A 26245-nucleotide genomic window follows, 5' to 3' on the forward strand; every position below is an offset into this window, starting at 1 on the left:
TTCTTAAAAGTCAATAAAAAACAGCGAAGAAATTCTGTGCATATTACTTTTAAATGAATTTTTTTTTATTACCTCACAGCTTGGCTCACTAAATATTATATATTCAGCCCAGTTGTATTCTTAGCATAATGCTTTATGAATGAGAAATGTTACTTAACTTTACACCATACAGATTAAGAACAACACAGACTGTATACATTGCCTTGTTTTGGACTCAATGACATCAGAGAACCAGCGCCTTTAAGTTCAACTAACAAGCGCAATCATCTGAAACCACGGTTCAAAAAAAAAAAAAAAGGAGCCAATAAAAATGGTGTCACTTGAAACCAACCCACGCACTGCCGAAGAGAAATCTACTCCTTGTCTCACTCTCTGACACACCCTTGTAGCTATTCTAGAAAAGCAGTACCCTGTTCACAAGACAAGAAGCTAATTGATTCATTCATCTTCTGTATGAGCAGCTATAAAATAAGTATATAAAGAACAATATGAACATACAGTCCAGTTGACTACACTAAAAGACTAACTAACAATGTACTGATCATAGAACAAGTGCAGCGATTGTTTAAACCAGATGCCAGAGTATGAAGAACGCATAATTTAGGAACTTGTGAATCATATGTGCAAGAGTAAAATGTATCTGTTGTGGAACAGCAAGCTAGCTTTATGTTCAGTTATCATTAACATTGTCACTAGAAATCTAAGGAGTTGCGCAGCAAATATAAAGACTGGCTAGTCTATATGCCTCCACCTCAAACAACCTTCTGCTACCCCACAATCCCCCTGGCTTCACACTACAAATAAACAGATTTTGATCTTTAATACACGTTCTTTTTGTGTCCTATCTAGAAATTTAACTTCTGCAAGTTCCTCTGTACCAATCATCTGCAACTAAGGAGTTTACTCAACCCTGCCAACAACAGGTGAAAATAGAACAAATCTTGTTAGACTGAAGTTAGTATACTACTTGCTGGTACCTTTTCCTCAGTTGGATTTATTTCAGAGCTGGACAAACCCTTCTGGTTCTCACCAAGTTACTCACCAGACCTAATGGAAAACATCACTGTGACAGAAAGCAGTCACTAAGGTTCTATACGAGAATTCTCAGAGGCCTACAAAGGAGGAATATCTACTACATAAACATAGAAGAACATACCTTTTCTATACTGTGCCATTTACCAATCCAAGGCCAGAAGACTAAAGAATGCATAATTTAAGTACTTGGGAATTGTACATCCATGAGTAAAATGTGATAAAGTGGAGTGGGAAATTTACATGCAAGACTTATCTTTCAACAAGAAGAGCTCCTTAAACTATATGAGAAAAGAAGAGAAATATTGTTTGGTTTTTTAATCTCTTAGAATGGGAGCTCACTCTGACAACTCTGAATTCTAAGACTATTCTAAAGACTACACGCTGACTGTTGAGAAAAAAAGGTTTACTTCTTACATAAGAAAGCCACCTAATAACTAAGAAATGGGTGTACTGTAGACGGACACTAAGTATTCTAAACACCAAATCATATGTTTTTTTCCAGATAAAATAACATTAAAAATACATAGAATACATATTTTTGAAAGACTCTACTTGAGGCTCCAAAAATATAGGAGTAATACATAGCAGCAAAGAGATTCTGAACAAATTTCTAAAAGAGCACTGAGGCTAACTCTCCTCTCACTTATGCTGGTGTATTAGAGTAATTCCACTGAAACCAATGGACTCACAGTGACGTAAAACTGGCGTATGTGGGAAGAGAATCAGGTCCGGCATCATTATCAGACCTTACAAGTGTAAGGGCATGTAACTCAGATTCTCCATAATCAAAGTTAGCAGAAACCAGGCGTTCTTTATCAGATACTCAAAGAGTTAACATTTTGATCAAATCTGAAAAACAAGTACATAAACAAACAAACTTACTTCCATGGAGACACCCACAAGTCTAACCCTTGGACAGATCAATTTAGCAACTAAGAAAGATGATGACAAAAGAGAGTGATCCCATGAACTTTACTGCTGGATTTGTCAAAAAGTAGAGGACATAAATAGCAAGGGTGAACTCTTGGCTCTACTGAACTCTTAGGGACATCAATGGATACAGGATTTCACCTCAAAGTCTCAATTCTCCCTTCACAGGAATTTTGTGAAGTGGAGGGAAATCAGCCCCAAATATTTTTACATTGATGAATCTTCGGGTCAAATTCAGCCTGAAAAAAGTGAGTACAGCTTCCATGGAAGTCTACAGATCAAATCTGATATCAAGAAATATATTACACCTTGTGCCTGATTCTGATCTCACACTGGTGTAACTCCATTGAAATTAGTTTGGCACAATGCAAGTGACATCAGAATCAGATCCTGGATCTTTTATTCTCCCTTTCTACTCTAGTTTAAATCTCTGTGCCACAGATGGCTGTGGCATGCACAGTTGGCCATGTGGGGTCTGACAAGACTTTGAATTTTAACCATTACTAATTCTCTGAAACTTAAACCGGGGTTGGGGTCAGGACATTAATCTTTAATACACTTCAGGTCTGATTTTCTACCACACCAATTTTACATCAGCATAATTTTACACCAATTGACATTTAGTCTTGTTGCTGATTTACATCTTTCCATGTGAACAGAGAATCAGGCCCTTTATGCTTCTTCCACGACACTGTATTATTCTTCTATTTGGGGGAAACGTTTATGTCCCCCAACAGGCTATCAGCTTGGAACACTAGACTGAAGAAAAAGAAAGAGAAAACAGAATGATCAGAGCTTCACAATCATTCCTTCTTTCAAATTGATGACTGTGACCAAGTGTCCTCACCACACTCCTATTTCCCTTTCAATCAATCTTGATAACCGACTTCTTCTGGGCTACTTTGACTTCAGCATGATCCGTCTTGATCTTTCTACACCAAGTTACTACAGTGCTGATATAATCAGAAGTTCAGGGGGAGGTAAATATAGGAAACAGAAATCCCTTTTCAGAGAAAGATGTATGGTACAAAGTGCTTTTCTCAGTGTCTTAAACAAGCACTGTGCAGCCATATCATAATCTGAAAGTTCACATGGGTCAAACAAAATACCCAACTGACACATCTCCATATGAATAAAACAAGAAATATTTGAAAATAAAGTCAGAAAATTTTGAAATTCTTAAATCAATTGGTTGAATACTGTCATAATCTATTATTTACCACTTATTATTTGTGCTTCCCACCATGCTACCAATACTTTTACATGAAATAAAGAGAGAGAGAGAGAGAGAGAGAGAGAGAATTAAAATATATTTTTCCAGGATGAAATGCTTTGAAAAGCATAGCCATGGCTCCACAGAATTTCTTTCCCCACTATCATATTAGTGTCATGTTTAAGTTATTTTGCCATGCTGTACCTATTGTTTTGGTTGCACATGGCACTGTAATAAAATTTGTAATGAAAATGAAATATAGTAATACTTTTGAATGCCAAAGACTACACAAAGGACATGAATACCCAGTGAGGTTTTAGCAAAGATTTCCTGCCTTGTTTATTGTATAAAAAATTGCAAAAGTACCATAACTAATATCAGTACTAAATTAACGATCATCTCTTCATGGCAAGTTTAATGCCCTACATTCAATTAGGGCAGCCTTCAAAATGTCTTTATAATTTAGATACAGTTTGTGTCCAGCATTCAAGATTGAAATATAGCTTTATATATTCTGAATCCCATTTGGGGAGAGGAGGAGGGGAAAGAAATGTAAGGAGCCTGTGGCTAGACAGGCTCTAAATTTTTATGTCAGTTTAGAAGATTTTCATATTCCTGCACAACTGGTCCTGAAAATTGCTCTGTCCTGACTCTTGGTCATATAATGTGCCGAACTAACAGGGTGAACATACACGTGCCGGTTAAATATCAATTTTGTCTGCAAGGCAATGTAAACTTTCAAAAATTCACACTGCAGATTGCTGTATGTTGTCGATGAAGATGCTCTGTATGACAGCTGTAGCACACAAAGCATGATCCAGCACATAGCATGCTAAATATTAACTTAAAATGGAATATTAGAGTAAACCAGGAAAATCCATTATAAACAGATATCAGTGAGAGATGTCATTTCCTGATGCTCCTTCACAAAAATAAGCAAGCTCAGCAGCTTACACTTGGGGACTCATGCAATCTGTACATTTAAACGAGACATCACCTTTTCTGTATAAGCTGAAGTTTGAACAAGTATACTCCAGGGGAAGTCCATATATTATTGTGGAGTAGAAGTTGCTGAAAAACAGAGCTTTTCAAATTTAAATAGAAACCCTAAATACACAGTGCATATACTTAGCTAATCGGATCAATTGCAACTCACCAGCAAAGCACATTCTCATTATCAAAAACAATGAAATTTTGTCACCTCTCAGCAGTGTGCGACCCAGCTTCAGGTGAAAAGTAAGAGAAACCAATCAAAAATGTCTTCCAGACACCACACAGCAGCAAGTTTTTGTGTTTTTATTTTACAGAGACATCCCGTGTGGATTTTGATGTGCTAAAGCTGGTTTCATCTCACCGATTCTCTCTCAAAAGACATCCACTCTTCCAACGATGTCAATCCTTTTTAAGATAGGGTCTTGTTGTCCATGCACCAGCAAGGCAGAGGCTCAGTTCTTCAGAGCCCCCAAACAACCTGGCAAAACTTTAATGCATTTTAGTGGGGGGAAACCAGGTTCTCTCATAAAGAGCTATACGGATAAATCTCAAAATAGCCTTTGTTTTTATGCTACTCTTAAGCAACAATTCGCTGGTTTTACTACAGAACACTTGTAAAGAGACAAAGGTAAAAATCTTTTTCTTTAAAGAGACACACAGATAACATTATTTATCTACAACGTTCATTTCAAAACCATGCTCAGGGAACTCAGACAGAGCTGGGCCAACAATTCAGATGTGTGTACCAAGGGGGAGGACCCACTTAAGAGTTTGTGAAACTGAGCATTTACATTCTGTTTGAGGCATCATACCTAAAGATCAGAGAATACTGGTTCTCATCCTGGTGGTTGTGGACTCCCAGGGAGAGGGCATGGGAAATCACAGACAGGTCCACAGGGGTCATGATCACTCTCCCTTTCTTTATGGCAAGACAGAAGGTGGGTCCCAAAATGATATTTGTAACATGGGGCTGAAGTATGGAAAAGGCTGAAAGTCATGTTTACAGCAGGAGATGATACTCCATACTGTAATCTGTGTAGGTATATTAATATATCTGTACATCTTATTTTTGCCCTCATTTAAACCACACCAGTCACATCAATGGGACTGATTGTTCTCTGTGTAGCTAAAGCAGAGCTGAGCCCAAAATATCTAGTTTGTAGATGTTAAATTAAGTACAGCAACTGATCTACTGTATATGTAGAAATTAGTACATACAGTAATTGCCAGATTATTACATGATTGAATTTCCTTTTGTTGTAAACATTATCATAAAAGCTGCGGATGACTCAGCAGTTATATTCTGAATTGCTTTCACAGTGTAACATTTATGCAGTCCACACAATATATAATCACGGCTTGCTCTATGGCCGACATAAACGCACTCTGAAAAGGAATCAATTAAATGGTACCACATGACAATTACATAACTCTCCGTGTCCTGTGAACCATGGGGTAACCAATATTTGGACAGTTTTTATCAGTTTTGGCACATGTGGGAACAAAAAAAAAGTCTCTAGCATTGAAAACCAAAAGGGTGACATGACTGTTAGCACGAGAGCAGCATTCCCAAAGCATGAAACTTGTCTCAGTGCCGACAGCCATACAAGGCCTATGTGCCACTGAAGTCTTACTGGAGCCTAGGCCTTGTGCTGGTTCTCTGTACTCAAGTGGAGTTGTGAAGTACCAAAACATCTGGTAAACTCTGGACATACAGAGTATCCATTCCAACTAACGAAGGTGGGAAGTTCGGCGGGGGTGAGGGGAGAAGCAGTATAGGGAACATGAATGAAAAAAAACAACAGAGGGGTCAGAGAGTACGCTATAAAGTGAACCACAAGGAATACAAAAAGTGAAAAAAACAGATAAGTAGAGTGTTCTTCCTGAAGCGGCTGAATCCATCTATAGTGATCTGGGTTGGGACCGGACAAGCTAGACTCAGACTGTCTGCTATGGCACAAATAAGTACTCAGGCATTTTCTGTTTATGTTCAGGCAAACTCATATTAGTTTACCATGCTATAAATTGAAACGACCACTCCCATGCAAAAGGGTGGGCCAAGAGTTGTATTGGTATGGGAGAGATGAAAATATATCTTCTATGATGCTTCTTGGTAAGGAGGATTGAACCTAACTATCAATACTAACAAAAATCCAAAATCAAAACATGTAGAATATGTTCAAAACAGCATGAGAAATACTGTGCCTGTATAAAAGTTTGGAACAGCTTTACAAAACCGTCAGTAAAGTTCACTAAGGCTAGACTAGAACACAAGCAGCCAGTCAAACCTCATGTGATAGCAGCTGTATCGAAAATGCAGTGTAACAAACCTGAGTGAGGGAGTTCAGTTCACCATGAGAGATCTTGTAAGAAACTGTTATTGAAGACTTGAGTTAGTTGCTACAGACAGAGCATTCTCTTATTTGCATTAGTTGAATCTCTGTGGCTCATCTATGGAAGTGGAATCATTGGACACAAGACACAACCACTCAATATACCCAAGCAGATACCCAACTGACTGCTACTAATCAGATTTGCCTAATTTTGGAGATCAGGCATTTGGTAAACTACAACTGCAACAATATCCCAGTCAACTGAACATTTTATATTCGATTGAACTGAGGAGAACTAAAGTTTCAGCTTCAACAATTTGTAAGTTTCCACAGTGCACAACAAGATATGATCTCAATGAGTTAGGAGAAAAGTGGAGTGCTGATTTGCATTGTAATATCAATACTAAAGTGGAAGAGAGAGATGCCGTTATCAGTACTTTGGTTAAGACACAAGCAGATTCAACAAAAAAGATATACAATTCACTGGACTCCATCAAGGGTGGAAAAAGTTAACATGTTTTAAGATGATAAATGCTGGAATTCTGGCAAAGACAGAAATTAGGTCCATATGTTATGGGAATGTAAACGGGTTAACAGATCCTGTAAATTAGGAGTGTACAGACTAAATATGATACTTAAACCCGACATACCTAAAGATTTAAAAATATTTATTTTAGCTGATTTAGACTTGTTAGTAGATCTAAGGAAACCACAAAGAAAGGTTTATTACTGAGAAAGACTGGCGGCAAAAAAACTCTATTACCTCTAAAATGGAAGAATATGGAATATCTTAGCATTTTAAATTGTGTGATCTCCTAGAAACATGGGTATGGCTAAACTGGATTGACCAGTGGTTCACTTAGTCTAATAGCCTATCTCTACTAGTTGCCAGTATGAGATGCTCCAAAGGAAAGTATAGCAAACCTTGTAATGGAATAAATTGCCCATAGGGGAAGTTTCCTCCAGCCCTCATCATTTTATGCCCTGAAACATATAGGTCTATATCCTTTATAAAATGCTTATCTTATGTAACTGGATGCTCTCATTATCCATATAAATGTCTAAACCATTTTTGATTCCCACTTAGTACTGAAAAAAGGCTCACTGGTCTACAAATCTCAGGGCAACTGTAGGCTCCCTTTTAATAGATAAACCTGCTACCTTCCAGCCCTCTTGGCTAGGATGAGCACCGATCCCTAATGGGGCAGGACAGTCAAGAAATGTACATTTCAAGACCCAGTACTGGTCTGAATGACACTGGGACAGATCTGTCTTGGACTCCCTGTAGCCCTGCTCCATGCCTGCTCAAAACTCAAGGGTGGTGGCAGACTTAGAGCCCCCCCCCCTCCAGAAGCTGGAGCCTGGCAGTAGTAAGAGTACTTAGTGCTCCCCAGGGAGCAGGGACACGGGCCAGGGGGCCAAGGCAGGTTGAGAGTCCGGGTCTCCTCACAGCAGCCTGGGCTTCCTGGGTGCTCTGACTATTGCCCAACTCCAACTTCTGGCCTGGCCTGGCCATGGGGCTCCTGCACCTGTCCTATATTTGCATTTTGAAAAGGTGGTTATCCTATGTCTGCCACAGTAGCCAAAGTTTAAAAAGAGATTGCACAGTTTTGTTAAGAGCTAAGCCACATCATTTTCCAGTTGCTTCAGAACTCTTGCATGTAGACCGTCCAGTTGTGGTGATTTACTACTATTTCAAGTCAAATTCTGCAAACATTTATGCATTGGATTAACTTTATGCATTAAAATCAACGGGATGACTTGTGTGTGTAAAGCTAAGTGGTCACCTGAATGTTTCCAGGACTGAGGCCTAATTGATGGATTTGTTCCAGTGCCCTCTCCCTTTTTGACATTTCATTTTCTGACAGTTCCTCATCTTTATCATCTCACTAACCTATGGCCAGACTGTGGCCTAAGCTGCATACCAGTGCAAGAGAGCAAGAGTGTTTAAGGAGCCTCTTATTCCTTTGTGCTGTACTGATATTTCCTGTCTGAAGAGGGTACCAGGTCTTGCAGAGCCACTTATGCCACCTCCTCTCCCGGACACAGATGAGTAGGAAGAGTGAGAAGGGGTGGAGCCTTGAGTTCATCCCCATAGGTTGGTCACAGCATACTCCCTTCCTGGAGCAATTGGGAGACTGGGAGGGAGAATGTCATAATCACACACCTCCTCCCCCGAGCTGCTCCAGGGGCAGCTGTGCTCCTTTGGAGTAGCCCCAACATGAGTTCTGGGTGGCTCATGCAAAATTCCTCCTGGGCCTCTCACTGCATGATAGTCCCACTGCTCAAATGTGCTTTCAAGGAACCGCCTAGCCCTTTATGTTCAACCTGTAAGCATTTTCTACATTTACCAGGAGAGACCTGTACTCAGAATATAAAAATCTTCATATTCTAATCTGCTGGATCACTACTAGCTGCAGCTACAATATACAACAGGTTTAGGTCCAGTATGGAGGCAGTAGAAATACTTTGGGAACCAATCCAACCCAATGAACTATATATATTTAAAGTAAGGTAGAAGCGAAAAATGGATGTTTAGTGCATTACACACTAGCCTTTCAGGCATGAGACAGGTTTATGTTGAACATTAATTCTGAATGGAATGAGGCTGCAGTTACAGCTGTCTTTAATAGTCTACATTATAAAAGCACCACAGATTATATGCCCGAATCAGTCATTTCTGATCAAGAGGCCAAGAAGTAATTGGGATAGATGTACTGAGGGAGGTGGGAACCAAACTACCTTGAGAGGTGGTAAAAACAAACAAATCAATAGAGTGGTCCAGGTATGTCAAGAGAACACAGTGGCAAAGCGCAATTGAAATAGTTAGGACGACGTACTCAAATCAGTGACAGAGAGTAAGCCATACATCTTCCTTTAAAGTTAGCAACAAAATTCCGAGCACTGATCTGGAAAGCTCAAACTTAGGATTTTCACTGTGTACCCATCTTTTACTGCTACTTAGCAACAGTTACACCTCCACTCCAGAACAGGAAAAATATTCAAGGGCAAATAAATTATTACGCTTTAATCTGCCTAGTGCAAAAAGCTGTTAGAAAGAGCAGTTGAATTAATATTAAAATCAGTTCAGTTAGGAACGTTTACACTTCAAAATTAGGATATCTTCTTATTATTCATTTGTGAAGCACACACCATGTGTTCATTGCTGCACGAGAGCCTGATCTAACATGGATGAAGTCAATGGCAGTCCTTCCATTGATTTTATGGCTCCCAGACACAAATTTCAGATAATCCTAGTTTAAAATCTAAACAAGACAAACACAAGGGATGCACTGGGAAGCCCAGAGGAATGAATGACAAGGATTTTTTTTTCATTTATTATTAATGTTATTATTGTTGACTTGTTGGTGACACAGAGGGCTCTGTGCCTGAGTGACCTGCTGGAGATGGTTTCTTATCAGCTACCTGGATAGGAAGATGCAGAGCGGAATAACCCTATAAAAGTTTGGGTTTAAATAATATAGGGCTTTTGAACAGTCACAAGGTTTTTTTATAATCACAGTAGCCTAAATTGTTACCAGCTCCGTGTGGCCACACAAATGAATACGAGGGAGGACAAGGTGCCCTTTACTATCTTGCATGGGATACCTGTACCGCAGGTGGGAGCATGGCTAGGGAAGCAGACTCTACCGTGTTGCTACTTCCCCTTACCAGCACAGGTGGTTGGGGTTGAGTGCTACAGATTGCCAAGGCTCCATCCCCCAGTGCACACGAGGTATAGGATATAGGCCTGGCCCAAGTTACTTATTCACCAGAGCAGGACGACGCCAGGTACCAAGTCACAATCTGCTTCCCAGGGTAGTGCAACTAAGGACTGCCCCTTTCTCAGGACAGACTGCAGCTAAAATAGCCACTTTGGGTACATCTACTCTGCACCTGGGAGTGAGCCTCCTATCCTGAACAGGCAGCTTTCTGCTAGTGGGGCTCAAGCTAGCACACTAAAAATAGCAACATGAATTCTGGCTCAGGCTGATGATTGGGCTCTCAAGCCTATCGGGTCCAGTGGCTTGAAAGCCTGAGTTCCCTCTCCCACTGGAATGTCCACACTGCTATTTTCAGTGCACTAGGTCAAGCCCCGCTAGCACTCGTATATCTGCCTAGGTTAGGAGACTTGCTTCCAGACATACCTTTTAGGGTTCGCAATATGTTGTTTTGCAAATTATTGCCCCTAACTGTGCAGCTGCAGCTTTTAGTCTTGTGCTGACAACGCAACTCAGATATTATGCCGGCTACCTCTGCATTGGAATTTCACTGTAAAGTAGTTGTAAATGTTTATTTTTGTTATGTCATGCCAGCATGCTCATTCACAAAGTATTTAGAATAGTATATCACTAAGGTTTAGTGTACACTTACATGTTTTGCTGGCATAGCTATATCGCTTAGATGTTTGAAAGAAAAATCACACCACAAACAAACAGCTCTAATGGAGATACGGCTATACCAGCAAAGAAGTCCTTTTGCCAATATAACTGATTTTGTTTAGGGAACTAGTATAAGCTACACTGTGGCAAGAGAACGCTAGTATGGACTGTGTCTCCACTAGGAAGTTTTGCCTATATAGCTATATCAGTATACCTGATATACAGCCCATTTCTAGTGTAGACAAGGTCTAAGAGTAACAGGGATATACTTCCATCCCAGATCTCAAAAAGCACATTTATTCCCTTTCAGGGGTGACAGGCTCTGACTGTGACTTCACAGTTAACGTTTAGTTGAAAAATGGAGGAAAAGTAGGGATTTTGAATTTGTAAGAAAACAAAACATTTGCTCCCTAAAATAGGGAGGTGCAGAAAGGATCGACCCAATGAATTTAATGCATCATTTTTTGAAATGGTACAGTTACTATACCAGACCAGCTGGGAATCTGGTAAGACTTGTTAATGCAGTTTGCAACTCACTGATGCTAGTAAGAACATAATCAGTAATTTACACACCTGTCCAAGTAGTACAAATACATTAAAGTATGCAGGACACAACACTCATACATGTAGCACTTAAAAGGGTCCGAGTGGCTACTAAACAACTGTAAACACATGGGGTCTCGTTGCCCACTATCTTGAATCTTGTAGAGCAGTACACCTGTGCAAAGTGGGTATAAAATGCTACAGTTCTGATTTGCTAAGCAACAGAGAATCAGGCCCATGGCATACTCTACAATAATAATCGAGATGAGCCCCATTTCCCACTCTTGACCTTGACTTGAACTTCAGTGACTGTGAAGCCAATACCACCAAATAAATCAAGAATTCTTAAGTCTCTACATCTGGCCACCACTTTTTAAACCAGGCTTATCTAGAAAGCCTCTCGAATCCACAGGAAATGCTGACAGAAGAATCAATCAGTGTATGTATGGCCTGAAAAAGATATGACTTAGGAAATTTCATGTGTTACTGAAAGATCCCAAAAGCATAATCTCTTCTCTCTTCAGTCTGCTGCAGTCTAATATCTGGCTAAACTTTTCCTAGCAAGCTGTGGCTGCACAGTTTAAAACAGCAACGATTTTCTCCCTCACCAGCTTTCTACGCCTAATGCAAGTAATCGAAATGCATATGTTTTTAATATCCTTTGGTGAATCGTAAAAGTCAGTGAGGACATAGAAATAATCCTCTCTTTGGTCAGCTATCTGTGATTTTACTGACCCTTATGTTATCTCCTAAAAAGTCACTTGTCCTGGCAGCAGTGAAGTAGTGTTGGTGATTAAAGGCCACAGCCACCCCTGGCTGTCAATGGCCCCTCACTTTTTGATGCCCAAATCCATAACATTCTATCATTTTTTGAGCCAATCAGGACTGACTAATTCCCAGACTTCGCCAAAAAGACATGGCCCCATGGTGAGCAACAGTATGGGTAACCAGCAGGCCTCAAAACCCGTATCTTGTGTAACTCAGATATGTAATAGCACTTGTACTCCCTTGTGCACATCATCCTTATGCTACTGGAGCTGTGGCAGGCCACATTTTTATTGGCCTCCCAACACATAGTTGCTATTTGCACATCTGTATCAACTATGAGAAGAACTGTGCACAAGCAGAAGACATGGTCTACAGGAAGACAGTTGCCTTACACAGAATGGGGGAAGAGTTGGGGAAGAGCTACCTCACGCAAAATGTTAATCCTTTTAAACTGATGTAACTCAGCCAGAAAATTCTGTATAAATTCTGTAAACTCCACTGGCATTCTCTAGGGAGGAGGGTCACCACAATCCACCAGGGTACGGAAAATACCTGTGCTTCCAATGTTGATGATGACTGTGTGGGCTTGTGTGCGAGTGCAAGGGAGCTCAGAGGTGGCTGTGCAACACAAGTTAGTCCAGGGTGACTGAGACACTGAATTTGACAACATTCAATCATGCCCCTTATGTACCATCAAGAATTCACTGCTATAAACGAGAGAATATGAAAGCTCCAGAATAGTCAGATACAGCACAGATCAATCCAGCTCACTGTTTACCTTTAAGGAAACAAACCTCATATACTCTTAAAAATCCTTCTTCATTTTACCCTGTATCAATACAAGTGTTATTTCAATTATGGTGGTACCTAGGGTCAGAGACAAGACCCTCACGACACTAGGCATTATACAAATACAGAACAGAGATATGAATGCTTCCCAAAAGAGCTTACACAGAAGCATAGGGTGAAAAATCTTATTATTGACAGATTAATGACAACCTGGCACCATAACCACTCATATTCTGTGTGGTATTGTGCAAAATGGGAGCATACAGGCCTTTAAAATTAGCCTAGAATAGCTAATATGTTGTTAAAATTGCATAGGTAAAACTATGGATTTACCTATACTGTAGTACTACATAAAAGCATGCTGTGTATGAAATGAATATTTAAACACATTTAAACTTTGCACCTCCTAGAATAAATTTTACCCTAGGATGTGCAGACAATTCCCACAGAAGCCATTAGCAGCCCTCTATATGCATTTTCTGCAATTTACTGTCAAACTATCAAGAGTTTTCATGCTCAGACCAGGCCTTTTAAATAGCATCTGTAGATGTATTTTCTCTTTTGAAGCCAGGATTATAGATCAATTTAGTTTAATATTAATATAAAAAAAACCAACCCACATTGCTAGGTTACAGGACTTCTCTTAGCAGGAGTAGCAACATTTATTTTATATATTTGTGTGTAAAATAAGATTTTCCTCAAATTAATGCTTCTTTTGTTTGACCGTCTATAATTTAGTCATTAAGTGTTGGTCAAACACAGTTCTAAACTGAGTCACATAATTTTTATAATTGCCACAGGTTTGTATGATAAAGGTAACAAGTATTTTACTCTACATGAATAAATTACATCTGCACATGTAGCTTTTAGCTGCCAAAGGACAATCCCACACTACTCTAGTTCAATGTCTCCCAGTGGCCATCCAAGCTGGAGAAGCGTATTGATAGTCAGTACAATCTTTTGATAGTGCAGGCATTGACATGATCTCTATGTACAAGTCAAGAAATAAAACTAGAAAGGGCTATGAAAAGAAAGGACTATGAGCTGGATGCTCATGTGGAATAAATAAGCACGGCTCCATTCAAGCCAACAGGAGCTACAGTCAGTTGATTTACACCAGAGTGAGGATCTGGCCCTATACATTTTACCTGGTGATTTTGATTATAAACTTGCAGAAGTTCTTTTAACTGTTGTCTACTCTGGCTGCTGTGCTTTCAATACCTCTGGTTAATGATCTAAAGTGCTACTTTGTATACTCCATTAGAATATCACTCATGTACAGTTTCATATTCTTTATTTTTCTTGTCTGAATTTTTACATATTGTGAACATCCTTAATGTTTACTAGATGCTTACCATTGCCAGACTGCATATTGATCTCATTAGATCTAATCCTACAGTCTTTATTCAAAGAAAAGTCTATTCACTGAATAAAGAAAGCAGGATTGATCCCTTTACTGGATTTCTGTAAAGCATGTCTAAATCCAAGTTTCACAGAAGCAGGAAAAATTTTGGAACTGATTTTTTTTAAAGTATTTTCATTAGGTTAATAAAAACAAGGCAACCAGTTCTGAAGACCTCAGACAATCAATGGCATACAATGCACTAAAAAGGCTTTGAAAAGAAGAAAAATTAGTCTTACAATAAGTGTAACAGGTTGAAACTACTGCAGCAGGTGTTTAAGAATTCCATTTATGGTATATGCACTCAAATGAAACTGCCATAAAAATAAAAGGAAACTGTCTCCAGATTTCATATAGTTACTGTATTTTACCAGTTACTCTCGATTTTTTAATCTTTGATATTTTCATTGACATACACAGGTATACATTATGTCACTACAGCAAATGGCAGCTTTGTTTGCATCTAATAACTACAATGCGAGCATAAAAAAACAGCTCCCCGCAAAAATCCCTAGGGGCAAAACCTCATTGTGAGCATTAAATGATCATTACAATGTGAAATTAGTCAGAGTTTTGTCATTTAATATCTCTTTTTTACTTCAAGTGATCTGGGGCCTGATCCAAAGCCTATCGGCTTACTAGGCTTTGATCAGAATTATGTTCTTCAAAAAACAGCCAATATGAGGCATTTCACGTTTAATTATTTTGTGATTGTTAAAGGGACACCATCAACTTAAATTTTTAAAAAACGATTGACGTTAAAAAAATTGAAGTATCCTTTAAATAGGTACCTAATTTTGTTTTTAAACCCTTTTTAACATTATTATATGGCATTTCTTCTCCTTTGTTTAAATTCACCAGGCTCTTTTTCTGTAAAGGAAAATCTGACTATATGGGAGAAAACAGAGCAACTTCTGATTATACACTGAAAAGGGTCAAGTTAACAAACTTGGGAAAAAAGTAGTAGAATGTTCTTTTGCTAAATTGTTTTCCCAATCTAAAGTCATTTCTGATTCCTACGTAACAGCAGGTACCACATTTTCTGATACAAATTGAATCTGCAAATTAATGGTGAACCTTTAAATAATGCTTACTATTTAAAGGCTGTTCTTTTATTTTGTTAAAAGAAAGATGTTACCAGCTAAGGAATATTAATGTATCCATGAAGCTACAAAAACATCCATTAATAAAAATGCTACCACAGATGAGTCATCTATGTAACTGTATTATTAATTATTATTATTTGTATTCCAGTAGTGCCTAGAGGGCCCAGTCAGGGACCAGAGCCTCTTTGTTCTAGAAGATAAATAAATAAATTGCAGCAGGGTCACAAAAGGCAAGGCCGTGAGGGCTAATTGCTGCCAACTCCGGCCTTGGCTATTACCAAGTAGGAAACATCCTGCAGACAACTTTCGTGTTTGACTTGCCTCCCACAGCCTGCACCCAACGGTTTTTCCCTCCTGCAAAACAGGTCCCCTGCTCTAGAAGAGGCAGCAGCATTCTCTCTGCACTTCGCTCCACAGAGCATATGCAGATCCAAACTGACAACAGCTGAAATGTGTGTCATTATAATACATTTTGTGATAACTGTGCAAAACACAGTAATGTTAGAAAGCATTTATCAGAGATATGACAGGGCTTTCAAATTATGCTGCCCTTCAAACCACTGCTTAATAAAAATGTGTGAAGTGAGGGAACACTCTATTTAGTTTACACCACTAGCTGCAGTGGACTTGTTTTCTTTGGGAACAGTTATTCAAAAATTAACTTTTGACCGGAGTTCAGATTTATAATTACAGAAACTACAGCTGATGGATTTTCAAAATGGTGCAACAATATAAATATATGAATCTATTATCCTTAAAAAAATTTTGTCACTTGCTTTCCTTTCCTAAGAGAAGCTAAAATGTCTTTATTCATTCACTCCTTCCATTCAGATTGAATCTAATGGGAGTCAGGACTGCAGGAATGGAATCTTCGTGCAAACTACGGTCATTGTTAAAATATTGTTATTGTTCCAAGGGCAACTCAGCTGTATATTTACTTAGACTGCAGAATCTTTAGGATAAAGGCAACCTTTGTTGCGTGTTTATGCAGCACCTAGCACAATGGGTCCATGATTGTGGCTCCTAGATGTTATCCCAAAACATATAATAAGTAATAAAAATGTATGCTTTTGAGGCCTGATCTAAAACCCACTGAAATCAACAGGAGTCTTTTCAATGACTGTTTTGGGCTTTGAAACAAACCATGAGGCTGGAAGCTAGTCCCACTGAATTTAGCAGCAAATTTCTACTGATCTCAGTGATAATGGGATTAAGTCCACTGCTGCTGCTGCTGTTGTTGTCCTAGTACTAAGCCTAGGCCTCAGTTCAGCAAGGTGCGTAAGCACATGTCTAATTTTAAGTGTCCTTTTAACTAAAATCTATCTATAAAAGCAAAACTATCTGTAAAGCACCAGTCACGGAGGATACGGAATGTAAAACAAAACAAACAAAACCAAAAAAAAGTATGTTTTGCAGTTAGATTAACGATGAAGGACTCCACTATTTATCAATGTGTTTACATATCCTTACTTAGAATTAAGTGGATTTTCGTGTGTTCTGTTTTGTTTCCTTTTTGTTGTTGTTGTTGTTTCTTCTTATGAATGGTCTGCTCATTTTTCCATCTGTACTGTTTACTGCCTCATCAGAGTTGTGAATATATTGTTTACATTTTGGTTCCACTGATTAATCCCCATGTGGTTTAAAGTTCCCATATATTTGGTACCCCATTCCATATTTTCTGTTTACAAGAAATGAATAAAGCCAAAAAAGTCAATCAGACCTTAACTTCTGAAGTTTCTTCCCCAGCCCTCTATTTATTTCATTCCTATATTCTGCTCTAGGTGCATGTAGTTTCAGATTTCACAACCAACCTTGATATATGAAACCCTTTCAGAGCACTTTAGAAAATCCTGTGACATTTGCACTGCCACTACTGACCTTCCCTTAATCTCTTCAAAATGCATGTAGGATCACAGATGTCTGTGACTTTTTAACCTAGACTGTCACTTTAAAATGCTGGTGTCTAAACTCTTAGTTTTTCCTCTTTCTATTGCTTATCTTGTTCCTCATCATATATAAAGTAATGATGGACTTTTACCAGGTACTAAGTATTCTGCATGCAGAAACAGCGTAAACCAATTGTGAATCTGTTACAACGATCACAGGGCTGAACTCACCCAACATTCACCAGCAGTGATGCTGCAGCAAATGGAAAGAGGAAAACCTCCATTTTGCTCTGGCATCTGAAGGAACCAGGACAATCCAAAAAATCTTTCCTAGGGGAGATGTGATCAGAACATCATGGAATGTGCTGACTTAACACATTCCTTACTGCAGCTTCCACTTGCAGGGCTCTAGACAGCTAGACAGCTGCACTTCCTGGTAGAACTCCTCAGATAGGTAGGAGGGAAGCCTGGAAATGGGCCCATTATCTGGTACTTACTCATAGGCCTTGGCTACACTGGCGCTTTACAGTGCTGCAACTTTCTCCCTCAGGGGTGTGAAAAAAACACACCCCTGAGCGCTGCAAGATACAGTGCTGTAAAGCGTCAGTGTAAACAGCGCTGCAAGCTAATCCCCATGAGGAGGTGGAGTACCTGGTACCTGGCGCTGCGACCACACTCACACTTCAAAGTGCTGCTGCGGCAACGCTTTGAAGTTTCGAGTGTAGCCAAGCCCATAGTGTAGGTAAGTTCCTTTTCATTGTGGGATATGAGGGGAACAGAACTTGCAGCTGACGCAGAGGAATAAGAGTTGCTGAGAGAAGCCAGTGCTTAGCACCTGTAAAAGCCTCATGATCGTCATTTAGGAGACTAACTTTAGACACTCAGGTTTGAAAATTTGGGCCTTTGGTTCTATGTCTAAGATCTACCATAGATTTCCTTTATAACTTTTGGCATGAAGTTACTTCACATCTGTGTTTGTGTGACAGCTATTATAGACACATGGAATATCCAAAAACAATTACATCCACTTTATAATTGTTATATGTCTCTTGTGTGTGAGGGGTTGCATTCTGGCTCCACAGAGGAGCTAAAGAGTTTCCTGCTGGAACTTAAATCACTGGGATGGGGATTAATACAACTCCTTAGGTAGGTAACAAGTCTGGAGAAGCCTCAACCCCCGTTGGGGGAATTGCATAGACTGGTTTAACCTGGATCCACAGGCAGGCAGGGAGATGGTTCACCATCACCCGACCCAATAACTGACAGGAGACTGCAACCCAGAGGGACAGGCCCTGCGAGAGTGCCTGAAGTACTTTGGTCTGCATGTGGAAGATGGGTGACACCTGGTAAGCCAGGCATATGCTGTTTATTGCTTTTAAGATATATATTTTTCTGAATAGACAGTACTCTGTTTTATGGCTAGTCACTGGTTACGTCTGTCATTGCACCTGAGAGAACAGGGCTGCAGGTGCTGAACCAAGTCAGACTTGCTGAGGTGATCACAGAGAACTGCAGGAAGAATTACAGTCTAAATAAATCCCTGGTCTGAAGGGAGAAAGTCATGGGAATCTGCTCTGAGAAAGATGGCAGCTAGAGACCCGAAACCCAAGTGGGATGCCTTTTCAAAGAGGCCACAAAGTGACCAAAGGTGTAGTTACCTCAGAAATTGTGACCTCTCAGTTTCCCCATTTAAATTAAAATGGAAATAATGATTAATTCTCCTCAACAGGCTGTAGCACAACTGAATTTATAAATATCTCTAACGTGCTTTTTAGATGCTAACAAAGAAAAACCTACACACTACTTGAGCCCTAGAAGTTAGTGAATCTGTTCATACCAGAGTACTTCCACCATTACTAATATCTCCAGTATAGACAGGTGCTAACTGGTGCACAGTCCGTGGTCTGCCTCTCTGCATAGGCTTGAATTTCACCCTAAATGAGGCCTTAGCAAGCACAGAGACAGAAAGCCCAGAAGGAAGTAAATATATCAGACTCTTTTCCTGTGGTTTTTAGTGACTAATTTGTCTCCCCAGATATCAGTTTTGAATGTCTGTAAATCATCAGGTTTACAGAGCTGGGAATTCACTTTTTGCTTTACCATGGTACCTATATTTACAGATAAGGGCTTGTCTACATGGAGACCCTCAGGAAAGTTAAGTCGAATTAACTTTTAAAGAGGATTACTTAAACCACATCAAACCCTTGTGAGGATGCTGTTATTCAGAACTGAAGTGACTTTAATTCAGTTTAGCTTAATTCACTTCAAAATGAACTAAATTAAGTTCACTTTAATTCTGAATAAACACAGGGTCCACAAAGGGTTTAATGCAGTTTAACTACAGTATACTCCTGTTTATCTGAAACCCTATTATCTGAACTTCTACATTATCTGAATCCCTTCTTTGTCCCTCAGCATGAGATAAATGCCCTCTGCAGCATGTCTCTCATGCTGGGGGGACAAGGAAGGGATTCGGATAATGCAGAGATTTGGATAATAGAGCAGAAACTCCTATCCAGAACTGTGAGGAGGACGAGTTCCAGCTGCAGGGGAGGCCACCCAGCTGAATGGCTCCTATGGATTGAGTGAGCAGGGACGTGACAGCGGAACTGAAGAGGGCTTCCTGTACTGCTGTGGGGTCGTGACACTGGATCCCTGCAGACACAAGGTACAGGGAAAGCTGCAGTCCTGGCAAGGCAAAGCAGGGCACAGTCCTGGCCAGGGGTCTCTGCTCTGTCCTGCCATGACCTCAGCTAGCCTCCCTCCCGCACCCTGCACCTGCAGGGATTGGCAGTCATCAGCCCCCTGGCAGCACAGGTTGCTCTCTGAAGCCCTGCTTTCACAGGAGCGAGTGAGCAGGCAGAGCAGAGACCCCCAGCTAGGACTGGGAGGAGGAGGATGACGAGCTCCCAGTTGCAGAGGAGACCACCCAGCTGCTGAATGGCTCCTGCCTTCTTGATTATCTGAACTCCTGATTATTCAAATAAAGTCTGTGTCCCCCATGCTAGTCAAATAATCAGGAGAATATTGTAAATCCCCTTTAAGTGTACACCTTTAGTAATTTGGATTAACTTTTCTGAGTGCCTCTCCGTAGACAAGCCTTAAATATCAGGTCTTGTCTATATGGACGCTCAGGGCTTGTCTACACAGCCAGGTAATGCGCTCTATGGGGGTGTGATTTCTAAATCGCACTAATCTGTTGCAAATTAGTCTGTATAGGCTCTGCTGCTGCGCACTAAAGGTTCCCTAGTGCACTTTAACAAAGTACTATTTCAAACTGCTCTACATTAAAGCTCACTAGAGAAAATTTAGTGCACCAGCAGGGTCTACATGGACCAATTAATGAGCAACACATCAGTGCCCTTTAGAAATCACATCCCCGTAGTATGCGTTATGCCCCCACGTAGACACGCCTTTAGTTTGTGGCAAGCTGGGTTGTAAATTTACCTCACACTAGCGTGCTGTGAACTAACTGTCCGTGTGGACCCTGCTGCCACACAGTAAAAGTTCCCTAGTGTACTTTAATCTACTCCCATTTCAAAGCAGGGTAAATTACTCCACACTAGAGAATTTTGTGCACGGCAGCCAGGTTCACATAGATAGTGCAAAACAGATTTACACTCCAGCTTGCTCAAACTAAATGTTCGTCTACACAAGCCCCCAATCAGTGTCATTTATTGTTCTTTCTGCTCCTTCATCTTGGATTTTGTGTCAAGATGGCAATCCTGTGAATAAAATCAGTTGCTGCACCTGTTTTCCTTATTGTCTTCTCCCATGCCCCCAAATAAAATCAATTAGAGTTAACTCCCCCAGATAAATATATAGACAAAGAAAGAAAGAAATTATGATATTGATGACTCGTACTAAATTATCAGAAGAAAGCTACAAAAGAAATTTCAAAAGTAAAATACTTAATTAGCCCTTGTCTGCCCCCAGGATTCAGAGTGTAGCCGGGAAAGTAGTGTTACAGTATGACCTTCCCCTCACCACCACTTGTGTGCTGAGCAGAGCTGTGGCATACCTGAGGAGGTAGCCCCTTGTGGGGGAAGTTATTTAGGACAGAATATACAAGAGGCCACTGAATTTGTATGCCTCACTTCTGGATGCTCAGATTGAGACAACTTGGGTCTGATAAGTGATGACTAAGGCTAAGATTTTGTCACAGGTATTTTTAGTAAGTGTCATGGACAGGTCGCAGGCAATAAACAATAAATCACAGAAGGCCAAGCCCTGTGATGTGGGGCTGGAGCCCACGCCCTACAGCATAGTGTGGGGCTGACGGCCTGAGCCTGGCCGCCCAGGCCTGATGTTGCGGAAGTCACGTAAAAATCATGGAATCCATGACTAACTCAGAGCAGCTACTTCAGTGAGAGTAGTGACTGCTCAGGCAACAGGGCTGATACAGTGAACTGAGGAAAGAATGTTGGGTTTGTCACACAACATATTTTGGGACACACGACAATACACCCAGAATTAATTTTGGGGTGGCTACCATTAAAAATGAACTGTAAAAATGGTTGGCCTCAGCTTAACCTTCCAATATTTTGTCAGAAAATGGTCTCGGATACTTAGATGCAATAAAATAAAAATAACCAGCTGGCAAAATTTCACATAAAAGCTAAAATCTGGAATTGTGAACTCTCCCAAAATGCAACTACAAGATTATACGCAAAAAAAAAATGTCATCACTTTCACACAACATAAGAACGGCGTTACCCAGTCAGACCAACTGTCCATCTAGCTCAATGTTCTCTCTTACGACAATGCATGTGCCAGATGCTTCAGATGGAAAAACAGAACAGGGCAATTACTGGGCATTCCCTGTTGTAGAGCCCCAGCTTCTGGCAATTGGAGGTTTAGGGACACCCAGAGCATAGGGTTGCATCCAGGACCACCTTGGCTACTAGCCATTGAGGGACTTGTCCTCCACAAACTTATCTAATTCTGATTTGAATCCAGTTATACTTTTGGCAACTTCAGAGGCAGTGGATTAGATGTCTCATTATGTACTTTTCAAAAAGAGATGGTTCTCAGGACAAAAATCTTAACTTGCACAGTTGAAACTCCATTGGTTTCAATGGCGCTGCACTGCTATAACTAGATGATAACCTGGCCCTTCCTGTGTAACTTGGTATAACAATGTTTTCCAGTCAATTTTGCTTAGTATTTTAGCTTCATTCTTTTTAACAACCGACAAGACAATTTTCTACAAAGAAAACTCTATTAGGATTTATATCCACTTACTTTAGGTTATCTTTTGAAGTTTAATCTAAACAAGCTTTGAAATCAAGGTTTGCCTGTGATAGCCAGCCCACCAATTCATTCGATTGTCCAGTACAACTTTCAATTCTCACAGGCAATTTCACAATTGCAGAGTATTTCACACTACATGTTTCAAATTCTAGTGCTGTAAAAACACTGAGACCTGCATTACAACATATAATTCCAACTCCACTTGTTTAACCATGAATTTTCAGGTAATTTAGATGTTTGGATAACAGGAATTCTTTAAGGTAACCTGTCTTGTTATTTTTGTCTCAAAAACGTCAGAAGCACTGCATCTAGCTAGCATACATTCAGACTCATGTAAACACTCTACATATTTTTTTTTTTTACTAATTCCCTAGTACTGTAGTTAGAAAAGGTACCATACATGGTTTTGTAAGTAAGTAAATAATGAAGATATACCAGCTACTAAGTAACATTCCATAAGCATTTATTTAATCTTGCAACTCCTTGGTGTGTGACTGATGATTCACCCTTGAAGGTAAACACAGAACAGGTAAAAACAGATCTGGATCAAATGTGATCTCCTATCAAGAGCTGATTCTGCTCTCATTGACTTCAGTGGAATGACGCATGATTTATTATATCAGATGAGAGAGGTGAATCTGGCACCCAGAGTTTTGTTATGGCTCCTGTAAGTCTGAACCATGTTAGAGGACAGGGACGAGGTTACCAGCCCAAGCAATATGGCATTATATCTTTAATGGTATGAAGTGCATCCAATAAAACACCTGCAGCTGGCTCGGGTCAACTGACTTGGGCTCTCAGGGCTCAGGCTGTGGGGCTATAAAGTTGCAGTGTAGACATTTGGGCTCAGGCTGGAGTCCAGGCCCTGGGACCCTGAAGGTCTAGCTTGAGCCTGGACATCTACACTGCAGTTTTATAGCCCCACAGCCCGAGTCAGCAGACTCAGGCCAGCTGCAAATGTTTTACTGAGGTGCTTGTGTGGGGAGGTACTCCCAGCTTTGTAAAAAGAGTGCTTCCCCTGAGCACTGCTCTGACAGCATACTGAGCAGCAGGGCTATGGTCCAACCTTCCTGCCCAAGTCACCCTCACAATGAGAATGCTAGCACTGCCATCAACACTAGCTAGGATTCTTCCCTTACTCACCAGTCCTGTAGCCACTTGCCTCATTATTGTGCACCCCCCCCCCCAACACTCACTCACTCACTCTAACCTCTGAGCTGGAGTGGCCATAATTTTGCCCTAAAAGTGCAACATCAAAACCAAGAGTGTGAAGAGACTTAAAAATGCAATCTTTACTAATATTCTTAGCCCCTCTTACTGCTTTATTTAAAATTTAAAGCTGTACTTCCTACTGTTTTAATTTGTGTGGTTAATCCCTAGCAGATTTTAAACATTTCTTGCTTTTAGCAAGTTTGATTAATTTCTGATTCTAATCAATTTTATCTATAAGAAAGGACTAATGAAGCCACCGTGCTGATATACCTAGCAAGATAAGTGAGCTGCCAACTTTGTAATTCAAGACTTTGTTCTTTTCTTTTTCATAAAAAACAAGCAAAGAAACAAACAAACATTAAACAGTTAATGGGAAATGCAACAACTCTGAAATAGCTCTTTTTAGTTTAAAAAGGATTTTCAGGGGACAAGATTTAGGTGGGACCACAGGCTTTCCATCAAAGCTTCCTATTTCTAAGAAGCTGTGTACCATGGGAGGTTACGGTTATCACATAATAGGTGACTCTGCACAGCTTTAGAAATTGACAATATATTACTATAATGAATTATTGATGTCTTATTCTCAAAAATTTATAACTCAGAAAAGCTAGAGTACAGAAAGTTTTAATCCTGTTATCTCTGCAGACTCAATACAACTCTGGCAAAGACAGTTGGATTCTTTTTCTGTCTCACACATCAACAACCCAATAGTTGTTAATCATTAACTTGAAATCCAGTCAGCTTAAAATGAATTAAAAGTAGTTTCAAGCACTATACCTGCCCCTGAATCCCCCTTCTAATTTGTGGGGATTTACAACCACTTGCATCTGTTTTCAAAAGTTTCTCTCTCCCCTAGTGATGAACAAAAGCCGATTTTGTTTCACTGGCACTATACCAATTTACACCAGCTGAGGATGAGGCCTTTATTTTTTAAAACAGAGACTCTTCCCATCTGTCAAGGTCCATTTTAATGGTGTGTACTAATGGAGTAATGATGAGCTTTAGCAGATTTTTTCCCCTGGTTATTAGAGAGACTTCTACTTCTAAATACTGTACTTAAGATACCCAGGAAGTCTCTTTAGGGAACTGAGTCATGGCTTCTGAGCTTCTGCCAACACAAAGTAACTTGCTAAAATCCAGACTACATCCTCAAAATTCACTGTCATTTTCAGTGGGTCCAGACCAGTGTAAGGTCTGTGGAAGTGACTAATAGGGTCTTACACATTTAGAATTACTTGATCTTTGAGGTTGTCATCACATATCCCTTTATCAATGTTTCTAATTATTCCCACTAAAAGTCTGATTACCAAGTTAAATAGCATGGCAAAGAGGGGACAGCCTCATGTGGTGCCCCATGACAGAGTGAAGGGAGTAGACAGTTTGCAATTGTTTACCAATGAGGTTCTTTATCATTTTAAATTGGTCCCCTCTTCAGCAACTCCAATATGGCTAACCTTGCTTGCCCATTTGTCCAGTTCCTCGCACAACTGCCTTTGTTCTTTTCTCCGTCCTATTCCTGAAGCATAGACAACAGTCCCTGGATTACACTAAAGAGACACTGAACTGTCCTCCTTCAAATTCCTTCTTGACACCCTCTTCTACTGACATACCTACAGTGAAATGCCTGCTGCTAATGCAGCAGGGATTACTAACAGCAAAATGTATTTCAATTTATATTCTGTACACAAAAATGGTGAATGTCTCAAATCCTCCATAAATGTGCACAGTCTATGTAACCATGGGTTTCTATAACTATTACCCTCACCCTTCCTACCTGCTTTCTGTGATAAACCTGCTTATACAACTTGCTTTAAAGCTGTAAACTGTTGGAGCAGGGACTATCTCGAATTCTATGTCTATAACAGTCCCTAGCATGATGTGGCCCTTATCCTGACTGTGTTCTTATGGCACTGCTATAATGCAAATATTACTGCTACTACCAATAATAATAATAATAATTAACCTGAAATAGCATTAAAGTAACAGTGATATATCAATGAGGCTGAAGAATAATTTTGTCAACTTTTCTTGAGAGGCTGTACACAAACCGCTGAATAAATAATTAATATCAGCTTGCATTTACATAGTCTCTTTCATCTCAAAGGATCCCAAAACACTTTACAAACTCAATTGAAGGATCACTTCACCCACCACATCTAGGATAAAATGCAACAGCTGCTTATCAGTGTATAGCAACAGTACACAACAGTTAAGGCAGGAAGTGAAGAATATAATAGTCAATTGAAACTGCAGGGGGAATAAGGTAGCCAGAATGCAATTGTAGGAAGAGGAATTCGTCCACGACAGGGTACAACTTCTACAACAAACTGTCTCACATTCTGTGAATGACAAGATGTGAAATTCCTCAATTTAAATTGGCATCTCCTCCGCCACAAATAT

At 39.9% G+C, this 26245-nt stretch overlaps 1 protein-coding gene across 2 annotated transcripts in view; it reads right to left on the bottom strand.

Annotated features, from left to right (window-relative positions):
* Positions 1-26245, bottom strand: part of TEAD1 (TEA domain transcription factor 1) — a 154555-nt gene that overhangs the window by 111680 nt on the left and 16630 nt on the right. The gene's annotated exons all lie outside the window — the stretch shown is intronic.

Source organism: Gopherus evgoodei, chromosome 4 (genome assembly GCF_007399415.2).
Source record: "Gopherus evgoodei ecotype Sinaloan lineage chromosome 4, rGopEvg1_v1.p, whole genome shotgun sequence".
Taxonomy (NCBI): Eukaryota; Metazoa; Chordata; order Testudines; family Testudinidae; genus Gopherus; species Gopherus evgoodei.